The sequence below is a fragment of the Pelodiscus sinensis genome, chromosome 6 (genome assembly GCF_049634645.1).
Source record: "Pelodiscus sinensis isolate JC-2024 chromosome 6, ASM4963464v1, whole genome shotgun sequence".
Taxonomy (NCBI): domain Eukaryota; kingdom Metazoa; phylum Chordata; order Testudines; family Trionychidae; genus Pelodiscus; species Pelodiscus sinensis.
The window spans coordinates 7,459,985-7,474,866 of NC_134716.1; the positions used below are offsets into that span (position 1 = coordinate 7,459,985).

At 43.7% G+C, this 14,882-nt stretch overlaps 2 long non-coding RNA genes across 3 annotated transcripts in view; one reads left to right on the forward strand and one right to left on the reverse strand.

The window, feature by feature from the left end:
- The window catches only part of LOC142829795 (uncharacterized), a 178,088-nt gene extending 175,465 nt beyond the window's left edge, over positions 1-2,623 (forward strand). For both annotated transcript variants that reach the window (XR_012904586.1, XR_012904585.1), the window contains exon 5: positions 853-2,623. This is a non-coding gene — a long non-coding RNA (uncharacterized LOC142829795). The remainder of the gene's footprint in view (positions 1-852) is intronic.
- Positions 1-14,882, reverse strand: part of LOC142829796 (uncharacterized) — a 297,123-nt gene that overhangs the window by 43,294 nt on the left and 238,947 nt on the right. The window lies entirely within an intron of this gene.

Sequence of the window (14,882 nt, forward strand, 5' to 3'; positions counted from 1 at the left end):
GAGGGTGGGTTTTTTTTTTTGGGGGGGGGGGAGGGAGAGGAGGAATCAGAACGAATGATCATAATCCCATCTGGTCTTATCCCTGAATCTAGCTCAGAGAGCAGTGTCAGCCAGCCTGTGGGAGGTGGAATAGAGATGCTGTCCCAAACGCAGCGCTTTTGCAAGCTTCTTTACCTACAACCCAACCAAATCCAAGATACTAGAATTTTACTTCATGACAGGGGATGGATCACTAGGTTCTGACGCACCTGGCATTGGCCACTGTCAGACAGGCTACTGGGCTAGATGGACCACTGATCAGATCTAGTATGGATGAAAGCCTTTTGATTGGGGGGGGGGGAGGGAGAAGCAAAGGGGCATCTAAGTGCCCCAGGCCCGGTGATTCTAAAGGAGCTGAGGCTTCTGGCTAGAGTTACCAGATGATTTAAAAAGAAAAAAAAAAAAAAACCAGACACACTTGATCTCAGATGGGGGATGGTGGGAGCGGGGCTGCCCAGGGGAAGGAACCGGCCGGCGGGAAGCAGGGCTGGCCAGGAGAGGGTTGGGGAGGGGGGGGGAGAGCGGAGCTGGCTGGGAGGAGTCAGGGGAAGCAGGGCTGGCCCAGGCACATGCAGATCCCAGGGTGCTGCCCATCCCACACATGGTCCCAGCAGGGTGCACGGGCGAGTCGGGCCCCAGGGACTCCATCTCGCCCCGAACTCCCCCGCCCCCCACTGTGTAGTTGCATACTGCCTGGCTGGTAGACATGTTCATGCAGTGTAAGCATGTCTACCAGCCAGGCAGTACACAACTACGTACTGATATTCATGATAATAAAACACACTTAATTTTCTTAATTTGTTTCCTGGACAGAAAACTCAAATACCGGACTGGTCGAGTTCAAAACCAGACACCTGGCAACCCTACTTCTGGCTGCCACCACTACTGAGGCAACAGTGGTGTCCAGAGTCATAGAATCTTAGAATCACAGAGCTGGAAGAGACCTCAGAAGGTCATCAAGTCCAGCCCCCTGCTCTAGGCAGGACCAATCCCAACCTTTAAATTGCTGCCGCAGCACACTGGATAGCCCCAAGCACTGGGGGAGAGGGTCAGCATGGTGTGCTCCGGGAGGTGCTGAGGGATTGCAGCCCTAGCCTCACCCCTTCTGGGAGCATAGAGACCCCTTTCCAGCCTTGCCCAGAGGCCCAGCCTGGCTTTCAGCTCCCTGGTATGGATGTTCATGTCATGTCCTTGGGATACATTTAATGGCCATCTTTTGCTTTTAATAAATCTGACTTGGATTCAGCTACTCCATCCCTATTCAGCATAGCATTAAAACGCCAGCTTTGCTCAACTGGGGCCTAGGAGAGTCCTTCTACAACTGCATTTAATGAGTCACTATCATTTTCAAAGCTTCCCCTCTCTTCCCTGCTCCAATATAAAGTTCAGGATTAATTAATAACAAAAAAAGATTAGGTGCAAGGGACCTAAACAAGGACACTGTGTCAGAAAAAAGAGAGCATAATGAAGACTGAAAAATGCCCTAATGAAAGCAGCTGTTCATTAGAAAAGCAAAAGGAAGCTGTTGATAAGGAAGACAACTTGCTGCTCTAATCTTTCTAAAATGACACCCTTTAGCAAGAGAAAAAGAGAAGGCAAAAAAGGGTAATTTTTGTGTGTGAAGTCAAGGAAATTAAAAGCAGTTATCAAATAAAACAGAATTTTCCCCCATAGTACTGCTCCTACATCTGTGTATTAATTCCACTTACTTTGCTGGCTGCTTTACCTCATCCTGACAGGGTAAGATGGATTCAGAGCAGCTGACAAAAAAATGCCTTCCTCCCACCTCATGTCAACTTATCATAGAGTGTCAGCCTCCACTGACCGTAAGTGTCAGGACAAAGGGACACACACATTCTGGAAACTTTTGTTTAATATCATTGGAATGAGTAAACTCCAGTCGTACCATGTTAAAATCCAATATTAGTGAGCAGGTATTCCATGTAGATTTGCTCTGCACCCCTTGCAGATTGAGGCACAAGTCTTTCAACATCCTTGGCTTCCCCCCTCCCCTTTTGTTAAGTCATCTGTACATTCAGAAAGATTGCTGACTTCTCCTCTCTCCCCCTGCCCCCCATGGTTTTTTTTTTTGCAATTTTAAGAACTAGGTTGGAATCAGAGCATAGGTTATGTTTCTGAAAAACTATATAATTAAAGAAAGGCTATTTCTCAGAAAGCTGCATCATAGCTATATGGTTTGCAGTGTTAGAGATGTGTTGGTCCCAGAATATTGGAAGGAAAGCAGATAAGCTATACTTTTTATTGGACTAACATCCATTGCTGAAAGAGATAAGCTCTCAAACATACTTCATTTTCAGAATCCGAGCCACCTGCTATTCAATGAGAATAATAAATAGCCAATATGAACCAATCACTAATCATTAGTCACATGGTATTTTTCTTTTTTCATTGGGTGAAATAATGTAAGAATGTAGTTAAACTATATATGCAAGACAACATGTTCACCACCAGCCAATAATAAACCCAGTAATTGATTTTAAATTGATTGCTGCATCTATAACACACAGTCTTTTACCAACATGTATAGTGATGATTAGATTAATAAAGAATACCACCAGTTGCATTAATTGTATATCCTTTTAGAATATCAATTTTGCATTTTAATTCTTAAAAAGTTTTACTGATCTTACGGTTTTAATAAACATGATAGTGTAACCATATGGGTATAGTGTATTGTCCCATCTAGTAGCACTGAGACCACATACAGAGAGAATAATGAATCTGCTCTATGCCCTTAGCTACAAGCTTGCTGGCTTTTAGCTCATGCATAAAGGCTCATGCACTAAGCTTCAGAGGTTCCAGATTTTACCTTGGATTGACATTGCCCCCTAGTGTAGACCTGGCCTGGATTTCAAACAATTTCTGCTTTGAGTGTGCAAATCCCTCTGAAAACCAATGGGAGCTGTGCTCTTAATATTCTTGGGAGTTTGTGGATATCCCGCCCACATAATCACTGAAGAGTTAAAAAAAAAAGACCACTACATTTCTCTCATGTAAAATGCTTTGAGAGCTGTGAATGAAGAGCCCTATATAACAGCTAAGTAACTTCATTACAGTTGTTGTTTATTGTTATGCTTTCTGCTGTATCTGCTGAAATTTGGCTCCTGTAATGAGATGCCCATATGGTAAAACAGATGTGCTGAGTCTATGGACACCAAGCGCTCAGGAATAAAAAAGTCCCCCTGGAAAGATTATTCCCAGAGTAAGAACAAGGAGCACCATGCTTCTGCTTCCCATATGAGGTTATTAATCCATAGACGGATGACAGCAGAGTGTTAAAACTGAACCTGACATTTGATGGAGCCCTAACTAATGGTTGGAGATGTACATCTTTAAATAAATTCAGGGTAGTCCTATTTTTTAATCCGTAATCCTGTGTTCTCCCATTGACAAGGCGTAGGATATAAAGAATCTCACCTTGGTCCAACAACCAGGAATAGCCATAGCTAGAACATACCGGAGCTGTAAAACAGCCAATCACAGCTCACTATAGGAGAAAATTGTCTAGCCATGTTAGCAAACCTGCTCCAATGTATGTTAAACTGTTACAAAGCAAATACCCAGAAGTGTTGACTTAGTCTCCTCTGCTCTATCTTTTCTTCTTGAACCAGTGTAATGCCAACAGGTCCCATAGGTTTTCAGAGGGATTTGTGCTCCTCAACTAAGTAGAAACTCTTTGAAATTCAAGCCAAGACTAACACTGGGGGGCAGTGTTGAAATAAGGCATGCAACTCCAGCTACATGAATAGCGTAGTTGGAGTCAAGGTATCTTAATTCGACTTACTATGGTGCCCCCTACCGTGTGTGTGGGGGGGGGGGTTGATGGGAGAGTCTTTCATCAACTCTTACTCTTCTCACTACAGTGGAGAATGGGAGTCGATGGGAGTTTGGTCAGGAGTTGATTTAGAGGGCCTTTACTAGACCCACTAAATTGACCCTTGGGAAATCGATTCCTGCAGCAAGAAGCGTAAAGAAGGCTTTAGTTGATCCTGATTTGCACTGTCAATCGGTGAGACATCTGTAGGCCGTTTACAGTGGGAGAGGTTGTCTACAAATGAGACCAACACAAAAATCTCAAGTACATTTTTTAATTAAAAAAATTCTACCTCCATCTGATTGGTCCAAGGGTTTTATTTGGCTAATGATAAAGAGACAGACACACACTGTGGAATTCAAATCTAGACCCAGCATCAGATTAGTCACCCCCATAAACTATTGTGTGCTCTCCAACTGCAGCACTGAATAGGGTTTTATATTATGGTCCATTCTGTTGGAGAAATCCTGTCCCAGTGAAGCTGATGGACATTCTGAATTTGGCTTGAAGAATGGAGGTAATCTTGCATTTTAGATATTTGACACACGACCAGGAAATACAGAAAGTTATTGTTGGATTGGTATTAAAGTGTCATAGAATTTCCCTTCCTTTTCTGTAGAACGCAGAAAGGAGGCTGAGTGATCGAACTTTGCTTGACATCCCTAGTTAAAACATTAATGGCAAGCAATTTAAAAATTTAATCATGATTAATCGCGTAATTAATCACGTGTGCCTCCCCTTTGAAACGCTGTGGTGGCATTTCAATGGGGCAGCACTGCATGGAGCCCAGGATCAGCTGGAGTCCCTGACTGACCCCGAACTCCATGCATCATTGGCACTTGGAAGTGCTTGTCTGGCATTTCCAAGGGGCAGCACAAGTGGAGCCAGGGATCTGCTGTTGCAAAGCCCCTTTGAAGTGCCACTCAGGCGCTTCAAAGGGGCTTTGCAACAGCAGATCCGGGGATCAGCTGGAGTCCCCAGCTGATCCCAAGCTCTGCTTGTGCTGCCCCTTTGAAGCGCCAGAGCAGCACTTCAAAGGGGCAGCACAGCATTAAGGCCTGCGATTAACACATGAAAAAAAATTAATGCATTAATCCTGTCCTGCGTTAATTGCGGGCATTATCGCAGGTCAATTGAAAGATGTGGGTTAAAACTAGAGCTGCCAACCCTCAAAAATAAAAGTTTGGATAAAAATTTTAAATCAGATTCTTCAGGAAATATTTCTGAACACTGACCCACAGAGCTATGGCATTTTTGTGTTTTATAACAGAGATGAGTAAATCAGACAAGATCAGTACAGAGGTCAAACCATCTCATTTTCAAAGTAACCATGCCTGCGTTCCTCCCTCTTGTGTCTCTCAATGGTACCCTCTAGGTTTCAGGCTGCCAGCTGCCACCTCTCTTAGGAGGAGATCTGCATCTTTCCCTCCTGACTAGGAGTTTTAAAGTTGCATAAACTCCTTAAAGCTGATCTACCAAAAGGCCATCCCTCACATGGGCTTTGCTTTCTCCCTAAGGGCTATGAATCTAAATATGCAGACCATGAAAATGCTTCGACAAAATACCTCATGTAGCCTATCAATTTTAATGTTACAATCTGCTGGGTCTATTTTGGCACATGCATATAGTTAGAAATATGAAGTAGGAGACTGTTTAAAAGTTAAGTTGATTAACAAGTCATTAATGCTTCCAAGGGAAAGGGCGCCACTAATGGCTCTCATTAGCACACTTAAAATTATAAACATCCTTGTGTGTCCTGTAAGTCCAAACATGATTGGACTAGTAAGACATGTAACCATGCCACCTGGTACTGGGATTCCATTTTGACCCTGGTATATTTTTCAGGAAAAGGAGGAAATGTAATATAAAAGATTTTCATCCTGGGGGAGAGTGTATTTAAGCAATGGGGCTTTATCAGCCTTTTGGCTGCAGCTGGCCTGCGGAACAGCGTGGCACAGGAGAATGCAAAGAGATCTGGAGACACAAGTCAGAGTAAATGAGTTTCTCTGATGTGAAGATGAGGCTTGAACTAAGAAGAACTCTTTAGGGTAAGAATGTGTGTGCAAGAAATTTTTAGTGAATTAGAACTAGCTGTGCATTTTCTCCTCCTTGTAATTTGGTAATTTCCTTTTCATCTGTTTTCACTTGCAATCACTTAAATCCTACTGTGTGTGTACTTACTAAAAACACTCTTCTTTACTAACAGGCCCAGTGTAAATGTTACCTGAGTTTACACAGAAAAAGACAGATTTATTTGGGGCTTTGATCCCTTGAAGGGGCTGGTGTTTTGGGTGCTGTGCCCAGGAACTGCATCCTCCCAGAGCTAAAGTAGTTCAATGTCTGCATTGCTCTTCCACTCTGTGCCTTGTCTGGGGGAGGATCTGGCCCAACAGGACTGCATGATGGTGGAGCCCCCGAGAAGGTATGGACATCAGTGGAATGATCTGAACACCAGGGAACAATCCCAAAGGGACTTCTGTGACCACATTCCGACACACACAGAAACTGGACAGGGTTGCACTATTTTTGGCAGCTTATTTACAGACCAGAATCTTAACTGGTAAAAATTGCCATAGCCTTTGATTTCAATGGAAATACATTAGTTTATATGAGATAAGGAGCTGAGCCACAGGCTTCAATGCAAAACTAAACAAAGTCTGGTTTCAATCATGTTATATACACCTAATAGTCATACCGGGTCAGAACAATTATACACCTAGCCCTGTGTCCTGCCTTCTGCCACGGGCCAATGCCTGATGCTTTGGAGGGAATGAATGGAACAGAGACATTATCTAGTGATCTATACATTGTAGTTCAGTGCCAGCCTTTGGCAGTAAGAGGATTAGGGACACCCAGAGCATGGGGTTGCATCCCTGATCATCTTGTCTGATAGCTTTGATGGACCTACCCTTCCTGTGAGCTTGCCTAATTCTCTTTTTGAACCCACCTATACTTTTGTCCTTAATAGTATCCCCTGGCAATGAGTTCCACAAGTTAACTATGCAATGTGTAAAGATGGGCTAAATTCTCATGGCTCTTTGAGGGGTTAGTGTTCACAATACTCTGCCCCAAAACTAATACAAACACAGGAGAATCAGCAAGAATCTAGCCAAAGTTCAATCCGGAGAAGTAGATTTTCTGCTGGTGGATGCGTCCACAGACATTGAATAAGCTCAAGGAAAATTTGCCTCATAGGCAATCCAGGATAATGGCCACACTCAGCTATGTGCTTACTAGAGTTAGAAAACAGACGAGAGTACTAGAGATCCATACGGATCAAAGGGTCTCCAACTCTCACTGATCCCTTCTGCTTTCATGCAGTGTTTCAGGTATCCTGTTCCCTTTCTGTCTGCCCATCCATACACAGAGACAGATTTCACCCCATCGTGGCTTCTTTTTCATATTGATTTTCACCTCAAAATTATACACAAATAGACCAACACTGAAGTTTTGTGAAATCTCACGCACTCTCAACCAACCTCCCCGTATAATCCTGAGGCAAGTAAGGGTTATTCTCCACTGTCTTCCCCGTGATGGAGTCATTTTCATTTGTGCAAATGTGTCCCTCATTTGGATTGAGTAGCATTTCATGCCCACTTTTCACAGGCGAAAATGAGTAGAGGAGCACAGTAGTGGTGAAACAGATACTCTAGATGAAATCCTGGAATCAATGGCAAAACGTCCATTGACCTCCACAGAGTCAGGAGTTCACCCTATATGATTTAATCAGGACTGTCTGCTGCCTTCCTTGCTGCACAGCTCCTCCAAGGTCACGTTTGTTGAGCTATGTGAGCTAAAGGCAATGTTTCCTCATTCCAAATGCACCAGGGACAGCAAGTTTTCCCTCAGACAGCCTGTTGCTTTGCTAGAATACACTACTGGAGAAAAACTAACAAAATTCTACAGTTCAGTCACTTAAATGAAACCTCTCTGCAGAAACTACAGCCAAGGCAGAAACCTCCTAGAAGAGGATGAAGCATTCCTACCTCACTGGAAATAGCTTCTCCCGGGATCATCTAGGAAACATGTCAATTTGCCGATGTGCTTCCTATTTAATAATTCATTGTTTTCCCCAAAGGCACTATTTTTCACACCTCTGGAATCTTTTAAAACATTATTCTCCCTGATTTTAACGTCTGCTTGGGAGACTGAACAAAGCTCGTTATCTATAATGAGAAACACTGCCTTGCTTACGGCTAAGAGGCTCATTTTGCGGAAATGGAGAGATGACAAATGGCAAAACCTTTGCTAAATGGATAAATGCGCTGGCCCCTAAAGTCTTCTCTAAACATACATCATATAAAGTGTTGCCTATAAAAATGAGATCCAGCACTCTGCAATCTACCCTGATAAGATATACACTCTTTATCTGCGAGACTTGCCATAATGTCCCCTCAGAATTGTGCAGATGGTTTGCTTTCCAGATTTCTCTCTCTCAAAGGAATTTTCATTTGCTTTCCTACACTTTCTCTCCCCACCCCCCAACACACACACACTGGGATCCAATGAGAGTTTCATCTAGAGCATATGTATAATGATGAAATGTTGGAAATCAAAAGTATTCAAATACATAAGGCTGTTAAGCTATTTTCCCCTCGTGCTGCTGGTTTCATTTCCAGATATCTGCCTTTACTTCTCTAGCACTGCCTTTGGCAGATGCAGTGGAATGATAAGCAAAAGGGATCTTATCTTGGCAGTCCGGAGATGTAGTCCCAGCCTCTGTTTTACCTCACAGATGACCTTCTCCAGCCTGACACAGTGATTTGACTCTAAATGTCTCTTTCAGAAAAAGCAAAAATTCACACCAAACAAACATGGTTCAGTTTTCTGAATTTGAAGGTCGACCCCATTTTCCTCCTTTTGTACATAGGAAACGACACGCCCAGCTAGGGTTGCCAGGTCTCTGCTTTTGAACCAGACAGTCCGGTATTTGAGCTTTCTGTCCAGGAAACAAATTGAGAAAATACCGGACATATAAATGTCTGGTATTTTCTAATTAAGTAAGTTTTATTGTTATCATGAGTATCAGTATGTAGTTGCGTACTGCCTGGCTGGTAGACTCACTTACACTGTATGAGCATGTCTATCAGCCAGGCAGTACGCAACTATGCAGTAGAGGGGGCACGGGGCTGGGGAGGGATGGAATCCGGGAGGGATGGACTCACCCTTGCGCTCCACTGGGACCATGCGAGGGATGGGCAGCGCCCTGGGATCTGAGTGCTCCCGGGCCAGCCCCACTTCCTGCCGGCCAGTTCCCCCAAGGCCAGCCCTGCTCCTTCTGCCCCTCCCGCCCAGCCTTGCTTCCCACCGGCCAGTTCCCCGCCCCCAATCTCCCCTTGCCAGCCCCACTCCCCTCGACCTCCTCCCAGCCAGCCCTACTTCCTGCCAGCCGGTTCCTTCCCCCGCTCCTCCTAACCTCCTCCCGGCCATCCCTGCTCCCCTCAATCCCCTCCTGGTCAAGCCTGCTTCCCGCTGGCCGGTTCCTTCTCCGCCCCCCCGACCTCCTCCTGTCAAGCCCCACCCCCCTCCCAGCCAGTCCCCAACCCCATCTGAGATTTAGTATGTCCGGTACTTTTTTGAAGTCATCTGATAACCTTACGCCCAGCCTCCGTAAGGATATGTCTTCACTGCAAGTTAAAATCCCAGCAAGCCACATGTAAGTTACACTCCCTTTACCAATTCCTTGAATCATTCCTTGAATCATCCCTTTCCCTTCTACCAATTATACTGTCTGCAGAAATGGTTATAAATAAAGTGAGTGTGAGTGAGAGAGAGAGAGAGAGAGAGAGAGAGAGAGAGAGAGAGAGAGAGTCTTTCCCCTGCAGGTTATACACGTGTGTGAAAGAGAAAAACAAACATAAATGAGAACACAAAAGAATTTAAGGGGATTTCTAATCAGCTGACGTATTTTTTCTTCCTCTTTGTAAAACTGTTCAGAAAGGTTGCTTGCAGGATAGTTTGTTTTCTTTTTCCTCCCAGAAGAAGTTTTACCCCCCACCCCACACACACACAAACCCATGTTTTAAATGAGAACATTCCACAAAAGAGAATTAATTCAGCAGGAGATTCTGTCTTTAATGGTCTGAATGTCTTTAAAATAATACACTATTTTAGAATTGCATGAAGAATAGTGTTTATGTAAAACCATTTCATATTTATTTACAGGCTTAAAATGCAATTTTGCTTCTACCAAGTACTTAAACTTGATAGGACCACAACCATTTCAAAATAAGCAAGAAATGACAAAGATCCGAGTCAGATCAAAGGTGTGAAATTACTTATTTTTAATCTTATCCTGATTTGCTGACTCTCTTGCAAGCAGGCTAGAAAATTAATATTTATCATTTCTACTGTATTGCTAATTTGGAGATATATTTCAGAACTAAGTTGACCCTTAAAAGCTAACAACAAACATCAGCAAGGGGTACCGCTCTCAGAGGCTACAAGTTTCACAAGTGTTTAAATGACGTTGGCATGCAAGGCCCAAATTCATGATTTCAATGGGAGTTAGGTGACTAGATATCTTTTGACACCTAAGTGATTTAGGCCCAGAGCATCAACCTCCCACTCCATTATATCACTATTGAAAGAGTAGAATATATTAAAAGCCATCAGGCCTCCAAATATTTGTTTTAATATCATTTACGATCAGAACTGTCATCCTGGGCCTGATGTACTTAATGATTTTCTGACATCCTGTCCAGAGGATTGTAGGAAACAATGCCATTTCCACTGAGGAGTTGGCAAACACTTATGCACATGCTTAACTTTACTCAGGTGAGAAATTATATTGATGTCAAATTTGCCACGCTTTTCTGTTGGGAAGACAGAACCTTCCAAACAGCTACTGAAGATTTCATCACTTGTTCACCTAGCTGCTGTAATTATGTCTGCTCTTGTATTGATCTAAATGACTAAACCTTTTGTGAATATTCATAGAATCCTGGGCCTGGAAGAGACCTCAGGAGGTCAGAGTCCAACCTCTTGCCCAAAGCAGGACTAATCCCAACTAAATCATCCCAGCCAACTCTTTGACAAGCCGGGACTCAAAAACCTCTAGGGATGGAGATTCCAGCACCTCCCTAGGGAACCCATCCCAGTGCTTCCCCACCCTCCTAAGGAAACAGTTTTCCCTAATATCCAATCTAGACCTCCCCCTCTGCAACTTGAGACCGTTGCTCCTCGTTCTGCCATCCATCACTACTGAGAACAGCCTCTCTTTGGAACCTCCCTTCAGGTAGTTGAAGGCTGCTATCAAATCCCCCCTCGCTTCTCTTTTGTAGACTAAATAAGACCAAATCCATCAGCCTCTCCTCCTAAAGCACGTGTTCCAGCTCCAAAATATTCCACAGGTTGTTTATGTGCTATTTAAAAATGGCTACTTTGTCATTTCTATCCCTTTTAAATAGGACTACTAACACCTAGTAAGTATCAGTAAAAGGAAAACAGTCAGAAATTGTTACAGATACTTAGCAGAACTGCCTATGGTGAGCCAGGAAGCAACTTTAGGGATAAAGCCATTTAGCTATGCTAGTAACATTCTTTGTTCAAAACTTTAAAAACAGATAGTCCTGCAGCACCTTTGAGAACAACAAAAAACGTAGATGGGGTCTTGAGCTTTCGTGGGCACAACCTACTTCTTCAGATGAATGGACTTTAAGAGGTCCAGTTTTTAAATAAATAACAGAGAAAGAATAGAGGAAGGGGAGGGAGAATAGGAGGAAAAAAGAGAAAAAAGGGGAAAAATTATCAGAGTGTCCATACTAAATGAAGCGGATATGATTACATAGTAGCCTTTGTTTGTTTTTTCATGTCATTAGCGGGCCATCCAGCCAACGTCTGTGTTTAGACTTCTGTTGGACAAATCAAACTTGTAAATAAAATTAAGTTCTGTAGCTTCCCTGTTGAGCTGGCTTTTGAAATTCATTTGAAATAATGCAGTGACTTTGAGATTCACCCTCTCTGTGCTATTTATTTGAAAACTGGACCCATTAAACTCCATTCAGCCGAAGAAATAGGTTGTACCCATCATAGCATCATCTACGTTTTTTGTTAGTTTCTAAGATGCAGCAAGACTCTTTGCTGGATTTTTTAACGTTTTTCCAGTTATAGACTAACATGGCTACCCCTCTGAAACGTGTTAATTCTTTGTTCACTATGACACGCGAACTCCTCGTGCTGTGCTTCTGTACCCCCATCACGTGGTATTTTCCAATGACAAGCTTTATGTTTCTTAAATAATTGGTGCAATCTGGTGTATTTCGAAGATTAAAATAAAAACAAAACAAGTGAATTAAACAAAATAAAAATAGAATTAAAATTAAAAAATGGCTGTCCAGAAGTCACAAGTGCAAGTCATCTCTTTGATAGAAGTGATTTAACTGCATCTAAACAGCGGAGTAGTAACTTCATCAGAACCAAGGACATTACTCCAACCCTCCCTTTAGAATTCTAACAAGGGTCTTTTGAGAGGCGCTTTTATTTTATCACGTTGTTACATTTTTACTACATGGTAGCTGATAAGTACAATTGCTTATCACAATTTTCATATTCCTTTTTCTTGTCAGTTAAAAATGTTTTATTTTCTGTCTCTTCTAACACTGGGCACCTTCTTCTTATTAGAACACTGATGAAAAAGAAAAATCAGTCCACAAAAGTAGTTCTTTAATGAGCAATGGGAGGCTGGCTTCAAAGTGATAAACCTCAGGGATGGAAATAATTCCTTAATCTTTCAAAAAGACTTATAAATGTGGGTCATACCCTTGAATAAACTTTTTGGAACCAAACCTTTAGAGAAAATCAGAATTTAATCTCCAAGTTACAGGGCTTTACATAAGTGATTCACATTTCAAAGGAATCCACATACATACCAATTTAGGCAACTCACTTTTTTTTTTTTAAAAGCAAACTTACTCCACATTACTAACTTGACACATGCTTTGTTAATTGTTTACCAGTGTGCTGATTGCAAGGAGAGGCCATCTTAAGTTGAAAGTCGACAGTCATTTTAGGAAGTGAAAAAAAAAAAAGTTATGTTCTGGTTTTGGATATATTTGTAAAAAAAAAAAAAATCATCTCACATGGGAAATACAAATTGTCTATGCCATGGCAACTCCTGTAAGTTTATGTATGCTAATATCATAGCCCCAGACAGATATCACAAATTGCAGTATTTATTCAGTTTCAAATATCCATTACATAAAAGAGTATCCATCCCAAACTCTCGGAGCCTTGACAAACTTTAAAATGGCTAAGGCCGTCAGCCAGATTCCCAGGGCTTGTTTGCATTTTGCAGTGGATTGATGCTGCAGCAATCGCTCCACTGGTAGTCTATTTATCATGTCTGCTTAGACACGATAAATCTATCTCCAAGCACTGTCCCGTCAACTCTGGTACTCCACCAGGATGAGAAGAGAAGCCAGAGTTGATGGGAGAGCAGCTCCTGCTGACCTTTATAAGAATGGCTATACTGGGTCAGACCAAAGGTCCCTCTAGCCCAGTATCCTGTCTGCCAATAGTCGCCAATACCAGATGCCCCAAAGGGAAGGATAACAAGAGATAATCCTCACTCAATCCCTCTCCTGTCACCCACCTCCAGAGAAACAGAGGCTAGGGACACCATTCCTACCCATCCTGGCTAATAGACATTGATGGACTTTTTTTTTTTTAATCATCTCTGTGGGTATGTCTACACTACAGTGCTATTTTGAATTAAATTAATTCGAAATAGTTAATTCGAATTAAGCGAATTCGAAATAATGTATCTATACACAAAAACTATTTTGAAATAGCATTTTGCTGTTTCGAAATAGCGTGTCCACACTGAGTAGACCCTGAACCGAAGTTAAGGTTGGCCAGAAGCAGTGCCGGCAGGGCATCAGGTTAGGACTTAGTGTGTGGCGCTGCTGCCTGAGGCTAATTGAGCTCTGTGCTTAAAGGGACCCTTCCCCCACCCCGGACAGTTCTCAGGGTTCCCCACTTGCTTGTCTACCTCGATGAGGGACAGCAAAGCAGTCCTGTCTTGGAGTGCCCTGAGTGCACAGCACTCTGCCACATGGAGCCAGAGCTGCCCCTGGACACGCCAGTGTGTCTCGTGGGGTCGTTGCCATCAGGCCAGCTGTACTTGCTGCAGGCTGCCATCCGGGGGGAGGGGGATTCATCGGGGGGGGTTGTCAGGATCCAGGAGGCCCTGCAGGAGAGCATCCACCCCGAGGAGCCCTCAGAGCCTCCCCGGTCCTCCCCACCGGGTGCTCATGCCCCACTCCTCCCTCATGTCCTTCCACTTACCCCTCCCAAGCCCCCCTTCCTGATGTCACATAAAAGACATGTATGTTAAAAAATAGAAACTGGGTTTATTGAACAAAACGGGGGAGGATGAACCTTGGGGAGACTGGGAAGAGAGAAGGTGGAAGAGGGGAGGGAGAAACCTGGGAGGAGAGAGAGCTGGTAGCAGGTAGCAAGGGGAAGAAGGGGGAGGGGAAGCTCAGGGCTCAAGGTCTCGCCGGACCAAATTGATTTTCATGCTATCCTGCTCCTGGGTTCTCATGTGGCCTTTGGTGGCCAGGCTGGCAGCTATCCTGCCCTAGACGGCCGCATTCCTCCGTCTAGTGTGGAGATAATGGACGTTGGGGACATCCCCCAAACCTGAGTAAGATCCATGATCTCCACCCTGGACCAGGAAGGTGCCCGCCTTCTCCAGCCCCTGTCAGGCTCCTGGGAGCTGGCAGACTGCTCCTGGGGAGTGGTGGAGGGCTGGCTGCCAGTGGCTTGCTGACTCATGTGTTGGGGCCACTGGGTCATGGGCCCCGATGGCCACTGCTGGCTCTGGGTTGGCAGGCTTAGAGCTGACGCAGGCACTGTGTGAGAGTAAGTTTTCCTGGTTTCCAGAGTAGCCACCAGGGCTCCCTGGGAAGGGCTGGAGGCCTCCTATTTTGAATTACATGTCAATACAATACTTAATTCGAAATAGCTATTTCGAATTTGGTGTTACTCCTCATAGAATGAGGTT